The 16,820-nt window shown below is 34.9% G+C and overlaps 1 long non-coding RNA gene across 2 annotated transcripts; it reads right to left on the bottom strand.

The window, feature by feature from the left end:
* Positions 1-3,729: 3,729 nt before the first annotated feature.
* On the bottom strand, positions 3,730-8,641 carry LOC114301315 (uncharacterized). Of its 2 annotated transcripts, none has more exons than XR_003643004.2 (3): positions 8,406-8,641; positions 4,779-5,210; positions 3,730-4,653 (listed from the first exon to the last, which is right to left on the bottom strand). It is a non-coding gene; the product is annotated as an uncharacterized LOC114301315 (long non-coding RNA). The 2 variants fall into 2 exon arrangements; XR_014338187.1 differs by having other exon boundaries at positions 4,779-8,224; positions 8,406-8,629.
* Positions 8,642-16,820: the final 8,179 nt, after the last annotated feature.

Here is a 16,820-nt window from a genome sequence, read left to right as displayed (position 1 = left end):
GAGGTTCCGTGGCCGCAACCGACCCGCGCCCACCCCTAATTGTATGTAATATGTACTATCAAAAATAGAACAAATGGTATGTTAGTCCTAAAAATATTATAAATAAGGATAAAAAGACTTCCTAGGACACAAGTCTAAATGTATGGCACTAGATGGAATACAAGAAAACTTTATGATCTTATTAAGTTATAAGTTCTCTAAATGAGATTTATAAATAAATCTCTCTTATTTTTGTGCCACATGATACTCCAATGCAACTTAAGATTTTTATAATAGGACATAAGTAATTTTGTAAGATATTTTGGGACTACCTAGGTGTCGTTTGGGAAGTGGGTTGGCTTTTTGACTTTTTTGGCTAGTTTAGCTTGGGGCTAAAAAGCCTGGTTTGGGAAGGACTTTTTGACTTTTTAGTGAGGTGTCCACATGTTAAATGATCGAACTGCCCTTGGTGTTTTACATTTCCACACCTAGCCGTCCTTCCTTCACGTCAGCGTCATTGTACTTTTTTTTTTTTTTGGATGGGGTGTATTTTTATGGTTCTTTTTTTTTTAATTTATGTTTTTGTCATTTTTATTTTTTTTGTATACATTAATTTGTTTTTATTTTTCAAAAATGGTTTTCATATGTTTCATTTATTTTTAAATTACGTGGCAAATGCTAATTTCTGTTTTTAATTTTTTTTTTAAATTTACGTTTTTGTTATTTTTATTTTTATTTGTATACATTAATTCGTTTTTATTTTTCAAAAATGGGTTTTTATGTGTTTTATTTATTTTTAAATTACGTGGCAAATGCTAATTTCTGTTTTTAAATTTTTTTTTCGATGAGGCGTATTTTTCTGGTTCTTTTTTTTTAATTTACGTTTTTGTCATTTTTATTTTTATTTGTATACATTAATTTGTTTTTATTTTTCAAAAATGGATTTTCATGTGTTTTATTTATTTTTAAATTACGTGGCAAATGCTAATTTTTGTTTTTAATTTTTTTGGATGAGGCGTATTTTTCTGGTTCTTTTTTTTTTAATTTACGTTTTTGTCATTTTTATTTTTATTTGTATACATTAATTTGTTTTTATTTTTCAAAAATGGTTTTTCATGTGTTTTATTTATTTTTAAATTACGTGGCAAATGCTAATTTCTGTTTTTATTTTTTTATTTTTTGAATGAGGCGTATTTTTTATGTTCTTTTTTTTTAATTTACGTTTTTGTCATTTTTATTTTTATTTGTATACATTAATCTGTTTTTATTTTTCAAAAATGGTTTTTCATGTGTTTTATTTATTTTAAAATTACGTGGCAACTGCTAATTTCTGTTTTTACTTTTTTTTTTTTTGGATGAGGCGTATTTTTGTGGTCCTTTTTTTTTTCATTTATGTTTTTGTCATTTTTATTTTTATTTGTATACATTAATTTTTTTTTTATTTTTCAAAAATGATTTTTCATGTGTTTTCTTTATTTTTAAATTATGTGGCAACTGCTAATTTATGTTTTTAATTTTTTTTTACTTTGTTTGTTTTTTTTGGAAAAAGGTTTTTTCATGTAATTTATTTAAAATGATGTGAAAAATCATAATGCATTGACGTGGCACATGATAATTTTTTATGTCTCTTTTGGCTTTTTGTTGTTTTTTATTTGTCCTTTTATGTTTTTGTTAATTGACGTGGCACATGATAATTTTTGAATTTTATTTTTATTTTTTTTATTTGTTTGACCTTTTTTTTTTTCGAAAAGGCTTTTTTCTGTGGTTTTTGTTTTTTCAAAGTTAGGCATGTCACTAACTGAAAGGGATTATATTCCCGTGTAAACACATTCATATTGTACATGATAATATATTTACATACAATCATTTCCACATGTGTTACCAACGTTAGAAGCCTACGAATATTAGGTAAACTATTATATATTTCCTAACGTTCCGTTATTACGCAAGTACATTAACTTGTCGCATATGCAAAGTCGCACCAATGCCATATACGGATCCTTATCCCCAACCATTTAACCATCCTCGTCATGTTCAACTTCTGGTATGGCATTTACTATTGTCATAGCCTCTTCCTCGTCCCAGCTTGGGTGAATAGTTGTTGGATTACCTGTGTTTCGCCGTATATAATTATGTAATGCCATTGACGCACCTACTAACTGAACTTGCACATTTGCAAAGTCATACCGAGGCATGTCTCTAATAAACCCCCATCAATTTTTCCAGGTATCGAAAGTGCATTCCACCACACTGCGTAATGACAAGTGAACTTTGTTAAATAATTCCCTTGGGATTTTTGCCGTCCTGTTCCGTTCACTACTTCGGAATTGTTGTTGGTGGTAACGGCTGCCTTTGAAAAGTGCTAGGTAACCTACCCAGTTTGGATAGCCAGCATCAACAAGATAATATTTGCTTGCAGATAGTACAAGAATTTATGACACGAAAATCAACATTGTGCTTCATTTTCAAGTAACGCAGTTTGACGAAATATTATACCTCCATCAATTTTTCAATGCAATGTGTTACCTTCTTTAGGATGTGGAAATGGGACATTATCATTTGTTAGTATCTTGTTGAAGATGCGACTATCGTGCATACTTCCTTCCCATCCGCACGAAATGAAGATGAAACACATGTCAAAATCGCACGCGGCCATGACATTTTGCGTGTGACAGTATTTCCTACCGAAATATGTTGACCCATCTGGCCCCATAACCCATGCACTTACATGTGTTCTGTCTATGGCTCCAATATAGTCCTGCCAACGACCCAATTGTATTGTTACTCCTATGGGTACATGTAATGGTTATTTTCATACGTCACGTCCATTTAAAAAATAAATAAATAAATAACTGGACTTGGCACACATAACTGGGTGAGGTTTTTCAATAGTTCCTTGAATGGTAGTTATTTTCGTTTAGACTGCACGTATGGATGTATATGATACTGACTATATGTGGGCCGACAATGAACAACGGTGAACTCTTTCATGGAAGTTAATACGTTATGCATGTGCTGAGACACAGTCTCCCCCGAATGTTGGAACTGTTCTTGGATTTCCTGATTTTGCATCCCTTTCAACACGTGGATAAACATTGCAACGCTTTCTTCAACAGCTAAGCCATGTGGACATTGCGGTACTTGTAACCCAAAATCATTTACTAATGTCTCACACAAAGCCGCAAAAACTTCCTTCAACATGCACACATTTTCCTCAAATCGACCCACATGGCCCGCATATAGTTCGGATATCCATGCATGCCCGGTCAATATAGAAGTGCAACATGGTGTTTTAGACATGTGTTTTTCGTACCACTCTTGGGCATACCGGCATGCTTGTAGAAATGTCCAGTTGTTTTGTTGTTGCAGCTGTACGGCCATTTGATTAAGCATTTCCCTTAAATTGTGATTGTTGCTTCCATCCTAGGGATTCATCACGTCTTGGTTCTTGTGAAACCTATAACAGTGGAATGGTTTCAATCAGTTTACACGTGATGCATTGACTCAAATGTAATAACAGTTTGCAAGTACAGAATGCCGACATCATTTTTAATGTAAAAAGTTGCGTCACCATGGAGTAGATGACACGTAACAGTAACGTACAATTGCATGTACAATGATATGAATTAAAAAACTAGTGGACCTGGTCGTAATTGTTTAGAGGGGGACCATTAACACACCAATGGTATTACTAACACAACCACAAAAGATGATGTTAATCTAACATAATAGTTTCGCAAACAAAATAAATAAATACAAAAGCACCACACGCAGCCCGTCGTTGCGCATTTCATTCCCATAAATAAAATTCAAACACAACCATCCTATTCCATCCCAAAAAAACACACAACCATTCTTCCATCCTAAACTCGGACAAACATGCAAACATTTGTTCACCATAGCTAGCAAAAAAAAAAAAAAAACCCAAAAAAGTTTAAAACATGTACACACAACCATCATGTTTTAGTACAATTCCAACAATAACTTAAATAAAAGTTTTGCAAAGCAAGGGAAGGGCAGGCATTTTCAGTATTACACCGCTATATCACATTCGGCGAGCACCAAACAGGTTCACAAACGGCGCCGACGCACTACACTGGAGCTGCTTCTGTGTAAGCCACCCTATAATGTGGTTGTCATCAGGCTGGCACATCATCACCTCCCGGTAATCTGCGTTATCCATAAGTGTCGAGGCAAAATGAAATAGCTGCGTACCGAGAAGGGATGAAATATTCATCAGCCGTTGCATGCACTCCGAAATTGTGTACAGCGATTTGTTACCTGTAAGGTGAATCATCATAACTTGCTGATTCTAGGTACGAACCACATTTGTTAGATTGTTCATGCTTTCCGCAATAACTGACACTTCACTTATTGCCTTCTTTGACTTTGAAACACTTGTTGACGGCGCCTTTTTCCTTTTCCCTTTTCAGTCGGAACAGGTTCGAGTGAAGAATTTGAATCCACGTCCTGTACTCATGCGAATATCGGATCAGCAAATGGCTGCGCTCCCAAACTGTGCACAGAATCAGATGAGTCATCAGTAGCTTCAAGAAGTTTCTCTCCCGGGGTCCAATGGTGCTTACCAGTAGCTGATGCCCCGGTAAAGACCATCTCCATCAAGTCACGATGTTCCAAAGTTTTTTTCCTGAACTTGGCACACACCTTGTTTATCTGCAAAATTGGAGATTTATGAAAGGGCAAGATGTTACATTTCATATAAAAAGTAATGCAGTTAACGAAAAAGGTTAAATTTATTGGTAACAGACAAATATGAAATGAAACAAACATGTACTTACCGATTCCATCTTGTCCCACCACTCCTCAGATGCCTGAAACATACCAATTTTGCTGTCAAACCCTGTCCCTAACACTCATTTTCTTGAATCCATCAACTTTGTCCACGTTTGCCACTCTTTTTTCAGATTCATGTATTTATTCTTCAACTGTTTGAGACCATGTTTTCTTCCTGTTTTTTTCTCAAATTTCCTTGCCAACGACTTGTACCCTGCTTGGCTGAGGACTAGGAATGGCCGATTTCCTTTTGTAATTTCATTTGCAATCAACTAGAGGAAAATTCGGATGGAGTCACTATCCCATGAGGCCTTGTGGCTGAACTAATTCTGTGTCTCTTCAAGACTGCTTGACTTCTCTGGAACAATGCCTTTGTTTTTGGATTAGGTACGCGAAGAAGTACGTATGGAAGCCATTACCAACAACGACGTAGCTAACTAATGTACGGTTACAAATTATCACCATCACATATTTGGTTGTTATATACAAATGTATAAGACCATAGCAGAATAATTTAAATTGGTTGCAAGATGCACAATCTATGCCCATCAACAATAAACAAACAAATAGGATGCTAAATTTGACAGCATATAACCATTGCACATTAATAAAATACATAAATAAACATGCAACTGAGCGGTGGACATAGTTATGATAGTCACTAATACGTCTACCCTTTCCTAGTGAAGTAACGCAAAGCAAGCTTATAGGCATACTAACAACATACTAACAACCTCCTAACGTTCTGAACATACTAACAATATCCTAATGTTCCTTACATATGCAACAACAAAATGACAACGACAATGCATAGCACATAGACAATGGTTTTAAGGAGACGCAAGGATTATTGAATGTGTATGACATCATCCTGCAATTGCATGACAATGTCGTTTCTAGATGACGCATAGTCCGTGCTCTGTCGCCTTGGTTCTTCGCACCAACCAATCCAACTGACACAGGCTTGATGAGTGCAAATGATGAAACTATTAGTCAACGGGTTCGTAATGTTCATGCAGTTATGACCGGTAATGAATTGGGCACTCACCACAGGGCGGGGATATGCAAAGTAGGGACGCCCTGGATTTTTGATAGACCTGGAAATCTTAACAATACAGGGGCCATGTCCACAGGCACACATTCGACGTGGCTATGTACTGGAAGTTGCAGTAGAGGTAACGAAGTCATGCTATGTTTGACAAACATTCGAAAGTAACAACGAATCATAACAGTAATTAGTTTATGAAATCCATATTTCAGGTTAAACATGAACTTCATACGTTGATGCACAAGTTTCATTGGATGGGTATACAAACTCATTATTTTATTCATTTTATATTATAGAAAAGCGGCCTACCAGTTATGGTTTCACTATCAACGTGTTAATAGAAAGGTAAAAGTAAATTTCCTTTTCAAACCTAACAGATAAAAAAGCCATGAACACCGTGTGTTTACATGAATCAAATTAAGAATTCATGATCAAATTAAATCAATTAAATATAAATTATAAATTCATGATCAAATTAAATTAATTAAATTTACATGAATCAAAATGATAATGTACAAATACTACTGTTATAATTTACCATTTATGAAATTTATTTTTTAAAATTATTATTCATCCATAGATTTGTATAGTGGTAAACTTATTTATTAATCCACATGCACTTGCACATATGGGATATATACAACCCAAAAAAAATAATAATAATATAAAAAAAGCCACGAACACCGTGTGTTTACATGAATCAAATTAAAAATTCATGATCAAATTAAATCAATTAATTATAAATTATAAATTCATGATCAAATTAAATCAATTAAATTTACATGAATCAAAATGATAACGTACAAATACTATTGTCGTAATTTACCATTAATAAAATTTATTTTTTAAAATTATTATTCATCCACGTTCTTGTATAGTGGTAAACTTATTTTAAAATTATTATTTATTTTTTAAAATTATTATTCATCCACGTTCTTTTATCCATATGCACTTGCACACATCGGATATATACAACCCAAAAATAATAATAATAATATAAAAAAGCCATGAACACCGTGTGTTTCCTATCGAGAAATAGTCGAGACAGTGCAAAGGCTTCAAAATCAAAAAACATTTGGATAAACTCTTGGATAAGATTAGTCACCAACCCAAGAAGTTCTAAAACACAAGTTGTCAAAATTAGTCACCAACCCAAGAAGCTCTAAATACACTGAGATCTGAGCAAACAGAATTCATGCAAATTTTTTTCTCTCCCAAAAAGGCTAATCTAATTTTTATGCTTCTTCAAAACAACACAGATGTTTGTACATATGAGGGAGACAATGGCTTCAGTAATCTATCTTCATTAAATGAAGCCAACAAGGTTTGATAAAATATTTTCATTAAAACCTCTGCAATGTAACTCTTTCGTGTGTTGTTCGTAACAACATACAGCTGGGAAGCTTTCCTACAATATCAATCTATTTCTCAATTTACTTCTCTTACATTTATATAAGAACAAATCAAGAAACATTTGGATAAACTCTGTGAATCTTGATAAGATTTCAATTTTTTTAAAGCAATAAACTACTTCATATCTATCTATTTCTCAATTTGTATCATAGATTGATCATAGATTTATATAAGAACAGATTTATATCTATCTGTTTCTCAATTTACTTCTCTTACATTTATATAAGACCAAATCAATAACAGATTTATATAAGAATAGATGTATATCTATCTATTTCTCAATTTACTTCTCAATTAAATCAATAACAGATTTATATAAGAACAAATTTTTAAAGTACTTCATATCTATCTATTTCTCAATTTTTATCATGGGTTGATCATAGATTTATATAAGAACAGATTTATATCTATATATTTCTCAATTTACTTCTCTTACATTTATATAAGAACAGATCCACATCGACTCTCAGTTGGATGAAGCCAAAAGTCTCAACTTAAATTAACCCTAATGACCATGGATATGGAAATCTCATGATCTCCATTGAGCACTTTTGTCTATAAGTTTATTGGAATTTACACTAATATGCTCTATGTAGTGGTCTTAATTTTAAATAAAGATGTCATAAATTGGATTAAGACACCAAATACCTCTTCCTCAGCAAAGATAATTATTGAAGAAAAAGGGATGAAAATTTTAAACACAGCACTGTAATTCTCTATTGTAGTAAACAAAGCACTCTAATGCTCTGATTATAACAGACCACTCTAATTTGACAGACCACTCTAATTCTCTAATTTACTTTCTCTTAGATTTACTATTTTGATCAGTGGGTGTTATTGGCCCATTTTGCACATTCATCATAGTGTACAAAACAGAAAAATTGAAGAGTATACAAACAATCTGAAATTGGAATTATTTGACTTGATTTGGGTAGTGAAACCTTCAAATCCATGTCCCAATTTTGTGTGTATCTGTGAAACCTTCAAAGTCTTCACATTCGGCAGTGGGTTTCCCACATGACAAATAAAAAACAGAGTCCAGACAAATTGGAGTCAAAAAATTTGTAATCACCCACTGAAAGGGATTTCACAGATAAACCCAGCAGATCAGGATGCAAGGGACAGATTTACGCGAAAAAGAAAACAAAATCAAAACAGAAACAACCATTACCTGAAGATCGGTGGTGTTTCAGACGACGAGTTGTTGTCCGACGCCGCAGATGTATGCCCCAAGCGTTCGATTTTGGCAAGCTTCGCGAGTCTTTTTCGACGCCGCAGATGTGTACTCCGGTGCTGATCGACTGTGGCAAGCTTCGTCAGATGTCTTCGCTGTTGAGGGTCTCCAAATCGCCTCCTTCACTCCACCCTCTCTGTGTGCCCTAGAAAATGTGTTGTGTGTGTGGTGAGTAGGGATGGCAATTTGAAACCGGCCCGACGGGGATCCCCGATCCCGACCCCGATTTAAGCGGTTTTTTCCCGAAAAATACCCCCGACGGGGAGGTGACGGTATTTGAAAATTAATCCCCGATCTGTCACGGGCCGGGGACGGTGATCAGTGTTTGATCCCCGGCCCGGCCCGATCCCCGGCCCCGGCCCCGTCCCCGACCCCATCCCCGAATTTCCCCGAAGTGAAATTACTTTTATACCCCTTATATTTATATATTTATATATATATAATAATAATAATAATAATAATAATAATAATAATAATAAACTAACTCTCTTCTCCCTCACTCTCATCTCAACTCTCTGAGAGTTTCTCTCGTTGATCTCTCTCTCCCTCACTCTCATCTCAACTCTCTCCCACTCTGTCGTTCATCTCGCTGTCAACTCTCTCTCTCGCGGTCACCGACGGCGACGTCAACACCACCGCTGGCCCCGACTTCCCCTCTCTCTCACCGACGGCGACATCACCACCACCGCCGCACAACGTCTGTCTCTCTGCCACCACCACCGAACCCACAGCCACCGCCAGCCACTCTCGATCTCGATCTGTGTCACCACCATCGAACCCACCGACGGCGTCGCTCAGATCTGTGTGTGTGAGATCTGTCTCTGTGTGTGTGTGAGAGATCTGTCTCTGTGTGTGTGCGAGATCTGTCGCAGATCAGTTTTTTTTTTTTTAGATCAATTTTTTTTCTGTGTGAGTGATGATCTGATCTGTGTCTGTGTTAGATCAAATTTTTTTTTTTTTAAAGTTTAAATCTGTATTTGTTGTTGTTGATGATGATAAAACATAGTATTTTTTGTTTCAGATCTGTGTATGTGAGGCATCTGAAATTTTTTTTTTTTTTTGTAGCCGGGGAATGCTCGGGGTCGGGGAAACCCGATCCCCGTTGGGGGCGGGGGTGGGGGCAGTGATAGGATCCCCGTCGGGGATCGGGGCCGGGGCCGGGGAAAATTCAACCATCGGGGATCGGGGACGGGGAGTGTGATCCCCGGCCCCGCCCCGCCCCGTTGCCATTCCTAGTGGTGAGGCGATGTCCTCCCAATCAGGAGTGAGTGGGGGTAGTTTGGTAAATTTACCGTGGCATGGGTTGTTGCCAAGCACATGGGAGCTTCTATATACACACACCTAATCCCCTCTATACACACACTTAATGATATTTAATTTTATTACAATTTTATCGCTAAATGAAATTACTATTTTAGACATCAACCAAATTCATCTCAATGCACACATCCTGACTTCACGTTCATCTCAATGCACACATCCAAACTTCACGTTGAAGCTGAAGCTTCAACCTTCCTTATTCTTAGCTTCTTCCTCATTCATCATTGATATGGAGGATTTATCTTCTGAAAATCGGCAAATAAGTGTTTATGAGAAACATAGCGAAGGAAATGCGAGTTTCTTTTTTCTTTTCTTTTTTCTAGCGTCGTTCGGATAACCAGAGCCGAATTGTGTTATTTGGTTCGGAAATCTACTACCGAAATAATTATTTATTTTCGGAAGTTGTTGTCCGAACAAACTAATAAATTTCGGAAGTTGTTGTCCGAACCAATTATTTAATTTCGGAAGTTGTTGTCCGAACAAAGTTAACTTTTACAACATTCAACTTCCGAAAGTTGAAAATAAATTCGGACAACTACTTCCGAATGAAGTAAAAAAAATTTTTTACAAATTGTATACCAAATTTACAGTTTCGAATTGCAAATTAATCTTTATAATGCCATTAAAAATTTGTGATGTTATACAACACATGCAATGTCATTACATTTGAAAATAATATCAAATACAATATGTAGTGATTGATTCATATAGGTATAAATTATGTTACAATAATTAAAATTTTAATACATTTTCTCAAATTATTTATCACTCAATAAGAGATTACCACAAATGTAAAAAGAATATACATAAGAAGGGAGAAAAAAAAAAGAAAAAAAAGAAAAACACTGTTCGAAAGTTTAAAACCGAAAGTATATATACTGTTCGAAAGTTGAAATCCGAAACAAAAATTAATTTCGGAACTTGATTGTTGTTTGAATTTAATATATTCGGAAGTTGACTGTCGAAATAATCAAAAAGTTTCGGAAACCTACTGTTGAAATAAATCACCAATTTCGGAATCCTACTTCCGAACAAATGAATTAATTTCGGCAAACCAGTTCCGAACGATTTGTTTACACTCCGTGGGCCTTCGTCCGTTTTCAAAATGATAAAAACAGAACTCTACGTTTTGATTAATTCATTTGTGATTTATTTCAACAGTAGGTTTGTGATTTATTGTTACTGACAGAGGTTGAAGATGAAAGCTGTGTGTGTGTATTTGGGGATGAAAGCTTTGGGGATGAAAGCTGTGTGTGTGTATTTGCACACGGTAAGCTTCAATGGGTGTGTGTATCCTCAAGGTTGAAGATGTAGCTTAAGCTTCAATGGGTGTATGTATCCTCAAGGTTGAAGATGTAGCTTAAGCTTCAATGGGTGTGTGTATTTGCACCGTTGGGAGAGAGCTGGGTTTGGGGTCGGGGGGTGTGTGTGTGTGTGAGGGCAGATGTGGAATAAACCGTGTGTGTAGTGAGTAGATTAATTAGGAATTAATTTTTTTGGTGTGTGTAGTGAGAAAGATGTGCAAAGAGAGTATTTGGTGTGTGTAAATAGATGCTCCCCAAGCACATGCTTGGCTTTTGTCTCCATTTGGCTAATTTAGCCTTTTTTTGTCCGATAGTGACAAAAATAGCCCCAACTTGCCTTGTCAAACGGAGGCGTAATTCATTTTCAAGCAAAATGTTAAAAAGTAAAGCTCAAGTCCAACAGAGGTGTTGGGTGGTGAGAGCAACGACCTAAAGAGGTTTAGGCGCGGTATTTAAGGGACAGTTTAAGAAGTTGATTGAACAGTAAAAATTTAAAAATAAAATTTTAAATTTTAAATTTGAGTTATTTTAAGAGGTCATTAGAAATTTACTTAATAATTAATTTTAAGATCTTAAAAATTAGTTAAACTACGCACAAGCTGATCCTAACATTTAATTATCCAAAAAACATAAGGTTAGGATCAACTAAGTGGTGGGATGCGGTAGAAGGGGTTGGAATATAGGCGGGTGAGGAAGAGGGGGGGGGGATTATATTTGAAGATACATAGGAAAGAAAGAGTAGAAGAATATGGCTTTGATTGGTTTGAGTTTCAGATATTATTTTGTGAATTAAAAAAAAAAGTAGAAATTAGTATGATAAAAATAAATCTTATAATATATTTTTTAATTTTATTCCTACCGTTTCAAAAAAATATAATTATATAAAAATTATGTGTGTTTTTTATTTTTTTATTTTTTGGCCAAACTAATTTTAAATTTTTTAAGAAATTGAAAAAAAAAATTCTGAAAATCAAACTAAAAAGTGTTTTGATTTTTCACATAAATACGGATCTTTTTAAATTTGTATAATACTTTTAGAACTTGTTATGATACAAATTTGATGTGTACTTTTAGTTAAATTATTTATTTATTTGTAGTAAATTAACTTAGGAGTGTTTTGAGAAAATAGTTAAAAACTATTTTTTAACTTTTTGGAGAGGGAAGTGGGTTAAAAACTGGGAAGTGGCTTTTAACCCACTTTCCAAAATAGGCCTTAAAACCCACTCATTTATTATTGGAAAAATTACAATAACGATCCCTACAGTTTGGGGTTTGTGTGATCCCTAACTTTTTAATTGTGACACATTTGACCTTGAATTTGAATCTTGTTCCAAATAAGGACAATTGAAAATACCATTACTCAATTTCAAAAGCAAAGTCGTCGATTTGATAAAATACAACCTAATTTGATAAAAATAAATGTCAAAAAAATATTTTTAAATTTTTAAAAATTATTGCTATCCACCAAAGATAAAATTATGTAAAATTGATAAATATTATTTTACCAAATTAATTTTTATTATATGTTTGGATGATGATCATATAATGGGTGGATCTAGGGTGCCTATTGTGCACCCAGCACAACAGGCATTGTTTTGCTGCCTTATGGGGTCATTTCGGGATCCGATTTGATAATCCGAATTATTCACATTTTAGAGTACATCAAGTAGAACATACCTGTAAAAAATCAAGTTAATCAAATGTCGTTAACCTTTTCATCTACCTACATTTGTATTCATTTTGATACTTTAAATCACAATGTCATTTATTTTTGTAAATTAATGGCTTCAAGCTCATCTCAAAATGCATAATCAAGATTAATCTCTGACATTTCTACAACACCAGAATAAACGTGAGATTTTACACAAAAGGACTAACGTTGCAGGTAAATATTTATTATTATTATTATTTAATTTTATCTTATTTTATTTTAGTTTATTATGTTTATTTAGTTATATAGTTTTATTTATGGATTTATTTATAACTTTTCGAACTTTCTGATCAAATTAGAATAGTTTTTTTTTTTTTTAACCATTGCTCTGATACCACCTTTGTCACGACCCAACCCTAGGGCTTAGGGTTAGAATCACAACTTACTAACTTATTCTACTTGTAGCAAATTAAACTGCACAAGCGGAAATAAAAATAATTAAACAGGAAATTACTCTATTTTACTATTTTAATAAGAGAAATTACATTTATAGGGCTTTTATTATTTTATTATTCAGTGATCGACCCCAAGTAGAAACAAATGAGAGCAAAAATATATAAAAAAAAAGAAAGACAAAATAGTGGTTCAACATCAATTCTCGTGCGAGTTCCATTACGTTAGGTTATGGGTTTTCCCTACATCTCGTCACCTGAAATGGTAATAGCTATAAGCACACAGCAGAGTAAGAAATATTATGTCAAGAGTATAGGGAATACAAAATAACCATGGAGCTCAATTTGGTAAATAAATCTTTTAAGTGGCAGAAACTGAAATACAGAAATTATGTAAATAAATAACCATAACCACGGTGCAGAACAGAACGAAACAGAAGCCACAGAAGTGATAATCAGAATAGAGGTCAATGGATCCATGACAAACAGAGGACCACGAAGTGGCCAAATAGAGGCCAATGGTTATTTAAGTCCCCCAAGGCGTGGGACTTCCGTAGTGGTACTTACAAAACATAATTGTTTATAAGGTTATAGTCAAATATTCTTTAAAATTTAAACAAACATATCAATGGGCTTCATTTAAACAAATAGAGTTTATAAATTAATCTACGTAACTGAAATATTTCTAAAACATAACTTGAATTAATATAACTTATAAAATATAACTTGTATAAAATAAATTATGGTAAGTCAAAACATACGTAAAATATATTATGGTAACCCAATGTATAATATAACTCACCTTAATATTGACCTTTAGCCTTTCTTTCACTATCACAACCTTCCTACTATAAGTACCTACTTCAGTAACTTACGTGCCTCTCCCTATCTTTTCTTTTCTTTCTTTTATTTTTCTTTTCTTCCCATTGATCTCAGCAACTCCACGGTTATTGATCAATTCTTCCCCATTTATAGGGAAGCAAAAGTGTCCTGAGGTCAACACGTGGCCGATCTTGAATCCTCCTTTGGATTTGCTTCATAACTCACCTGGATTTGCTCATAGATTTATACTTATCTTAGTGAATGTTTAAGATAATTACACTTTGGCCCAGTTTCTTAATATAACTATATAAACAAATTAATCCCTAATTAAATTATATTTTATCGTATACCCATAGAAAATTAATTATTTATTTTACTACCACACCCATTATTATTATTATTATTATTGTTATCAATATTATTATTTATTTATTCTTACTTTTATATTTATTTATCTACTATCTTTAACTTTAATTTGGCCCACCTAGTATTATAATTCCATATTTCTGTTAATTTGGCCCCAAATAAAAATTCCTAATTAATCCCATATTTGCTAACCCAATGCCAAATTAGATTCTGTATTTATTATTATTTATTTAATAATATATTATCACATTCACTCACAATTATATATAATTATAAATATTTATGTGGTATTTAATTAAACGTTCAGGGTGTCACATTTCTCCCATTCTAAATAGAAGTTTGTCCGCAAACTTGACATACCTTAATTTTCGAAGAGATGTGGGTATTTGACTCGCATTTGACTTTCTGTTTCTCACGTAGCTTCTTCGATACGGTGATTTTGCCATAAGACCTTTACCAGCAATATGGTCTTGTTTCGGAGAACTTGATCACGACGATCGAGAATCTGCACTGGTTGCTCTTCATAACAGAGATCTTCCTGAACTTCTAGATCCTCGTAATCAACAACGTGTTCTGGATCTCGAAGGTACCGCCGAAGCATTGAAACGTGAAACACATTGTGGACATTGGATAGTTCAGGTGGTAGTGCAAGGGGATAAGCTACAAGACCAATTCTTTCCAGTATCTCGAATGGCCCGATGTAACGTGGGTTTATCTTTCCTCGCTTTCCAAATCGGATCACTCCTCTTGTTGGTGAGATCTTGAGAAACACATGATCCCTTACTTGAAATTCCAAGTCTCGTCTCCGAGTATCTGCATAACTTTTCTGGCTGCTCTGAGCAGTGCGAATTCGCTGTTGGATAAGCTGAATTTTCTCACTTGTGACTTGCACGATCTCGGGGCCTAACAGTTTCCTATCCCCGACTTCCCTCCAGCATAGAAGTGATCGACATCTCCTTCCATACAGAGCTTCGTACGGCGCCATTCCAATGCTTGCCTTATAGCTGTTGTTATAGGCGAATTCCGCTAAAGATAGGTGTTCATTCCAGTTACCTTTGAGGTCTAACACGCATACACATAACATATCTTCCAACGTCTGGATTGTTCTTTCGGATTGTCCATCAGTTTGTGGGTGATAAACAGTGCTAAACTTCAGTGTAGTTCCCAAAGTTTCTTGCAATTTGTTCCAGAAGTGAGACACGAAGCGGGGGTCTCGGTCAGACACGATCGAAACTGGGATACCATGCAAACGAATAATTTCCTTGATATATCAAGTGGCAAACTTATTAAGGGAGTACATGATTTTGATTGGAAGAAAATGCGCTGACTTCGTCAATCGGTCTACTATAACCCATATTACATCATTCTTCAAAAATAACTGTGGTAGCCCGACCACGATGTCCATAGTAATGTGCTCCCATTTCCATCCAGGAATAGGGAGTGGTTGTAGCAGTCCAGCAGGTCTCTGATGTTTTGCTTTAACACGCTGATAATACAGACATTTGGAGACATGGCTTGCTATGTCTCTTTTCATTCCTCTCCACCAGTAGTGTTCCTTCAGATCATGATACATCTTTGTGTTGCCAGGGTGGACTGCAAATCTCGAGTTATGAGCTTTTTCTAGTTCTTTTTTTTGAGTTCTGGGATGTCGGGTATGCAAATTTGATTTTGAAATTTCAGTATCGCATTGCTTATAGTGAAATCAGGGTCAGGCATATTCCTTTGTTCCTCGTACTTGTTCTTCAAAAGTTTATCTTTCCATTGGCGCGCTTTAATTTTTTCAATCAATGTAGGTTCCACGGTTATATTGGCGAGTAGTTCATTGATCTTGTGGGAAACGAGAGTACATGCTAAACCTCTGGTCGTCTTTCGGCTTAGTGTGTCTACCACTACGTTAGCTTTGCCTGGATGGTGATGGATCTCTACATCATAATCTTTCATAAATTCTCGCCACCGCCGTTGCCTCATATTCAATTCCTTCTGTGTGAACAAATATTTAAGACTCTTGTGATCAGTGTAAATCTCGCAGGTTTCATCGTAAAGATAATGACGCCAGATTTTAAGAGCAGAGATTACGGTAGCCAATTCCAAATCATGAGTCGAGTAGTTCTTCTCGTGAGTCTTTAATTGTCGCGACGCATAAGCAATGACTTTTACGTTTTGTATGAGAATGCAACCCAAACCATTGTATAAGGCATCACTATAGATTACGAACCTATCTGCTCCTGTAGGGAGTGCTAGTATAGGGGCTGACACAAGTCGACTTTTTAATTCTTGAAAGCAATGCTCCTGTTTATCAGTCCATTCAAAGGGTGCATTCTTGTAAGTTAGCTAGGTCAAGGGTGATACTAACTTTGAGAAATCTTGCACGAAGTGACGATAAATAGCTAGCTAGACCCAAGAAACTTCGGATTTCTGACACATTAGTAGGTCGTGG

This window comes from Camellia sinensis, chromosome 8 (genome assembly GCF_055761805.1).
Source record: "Camellia sinensis isolate YWXY chromosome 8, ASM5576180v1, whole genome shotgun sequence".
NCBI classification, from domain to species: domain Eukaryota; kingdom Viridiplantae; phylum Streptophyta; class Magnoliopsida; order Ericales; family Theaceae; genus Camellia; species Camellia sinensis.
Note: the sequence above shows the minus strand (reverse complement) of the source record. Positions and strands in the feature narration are given on the sequence as shown.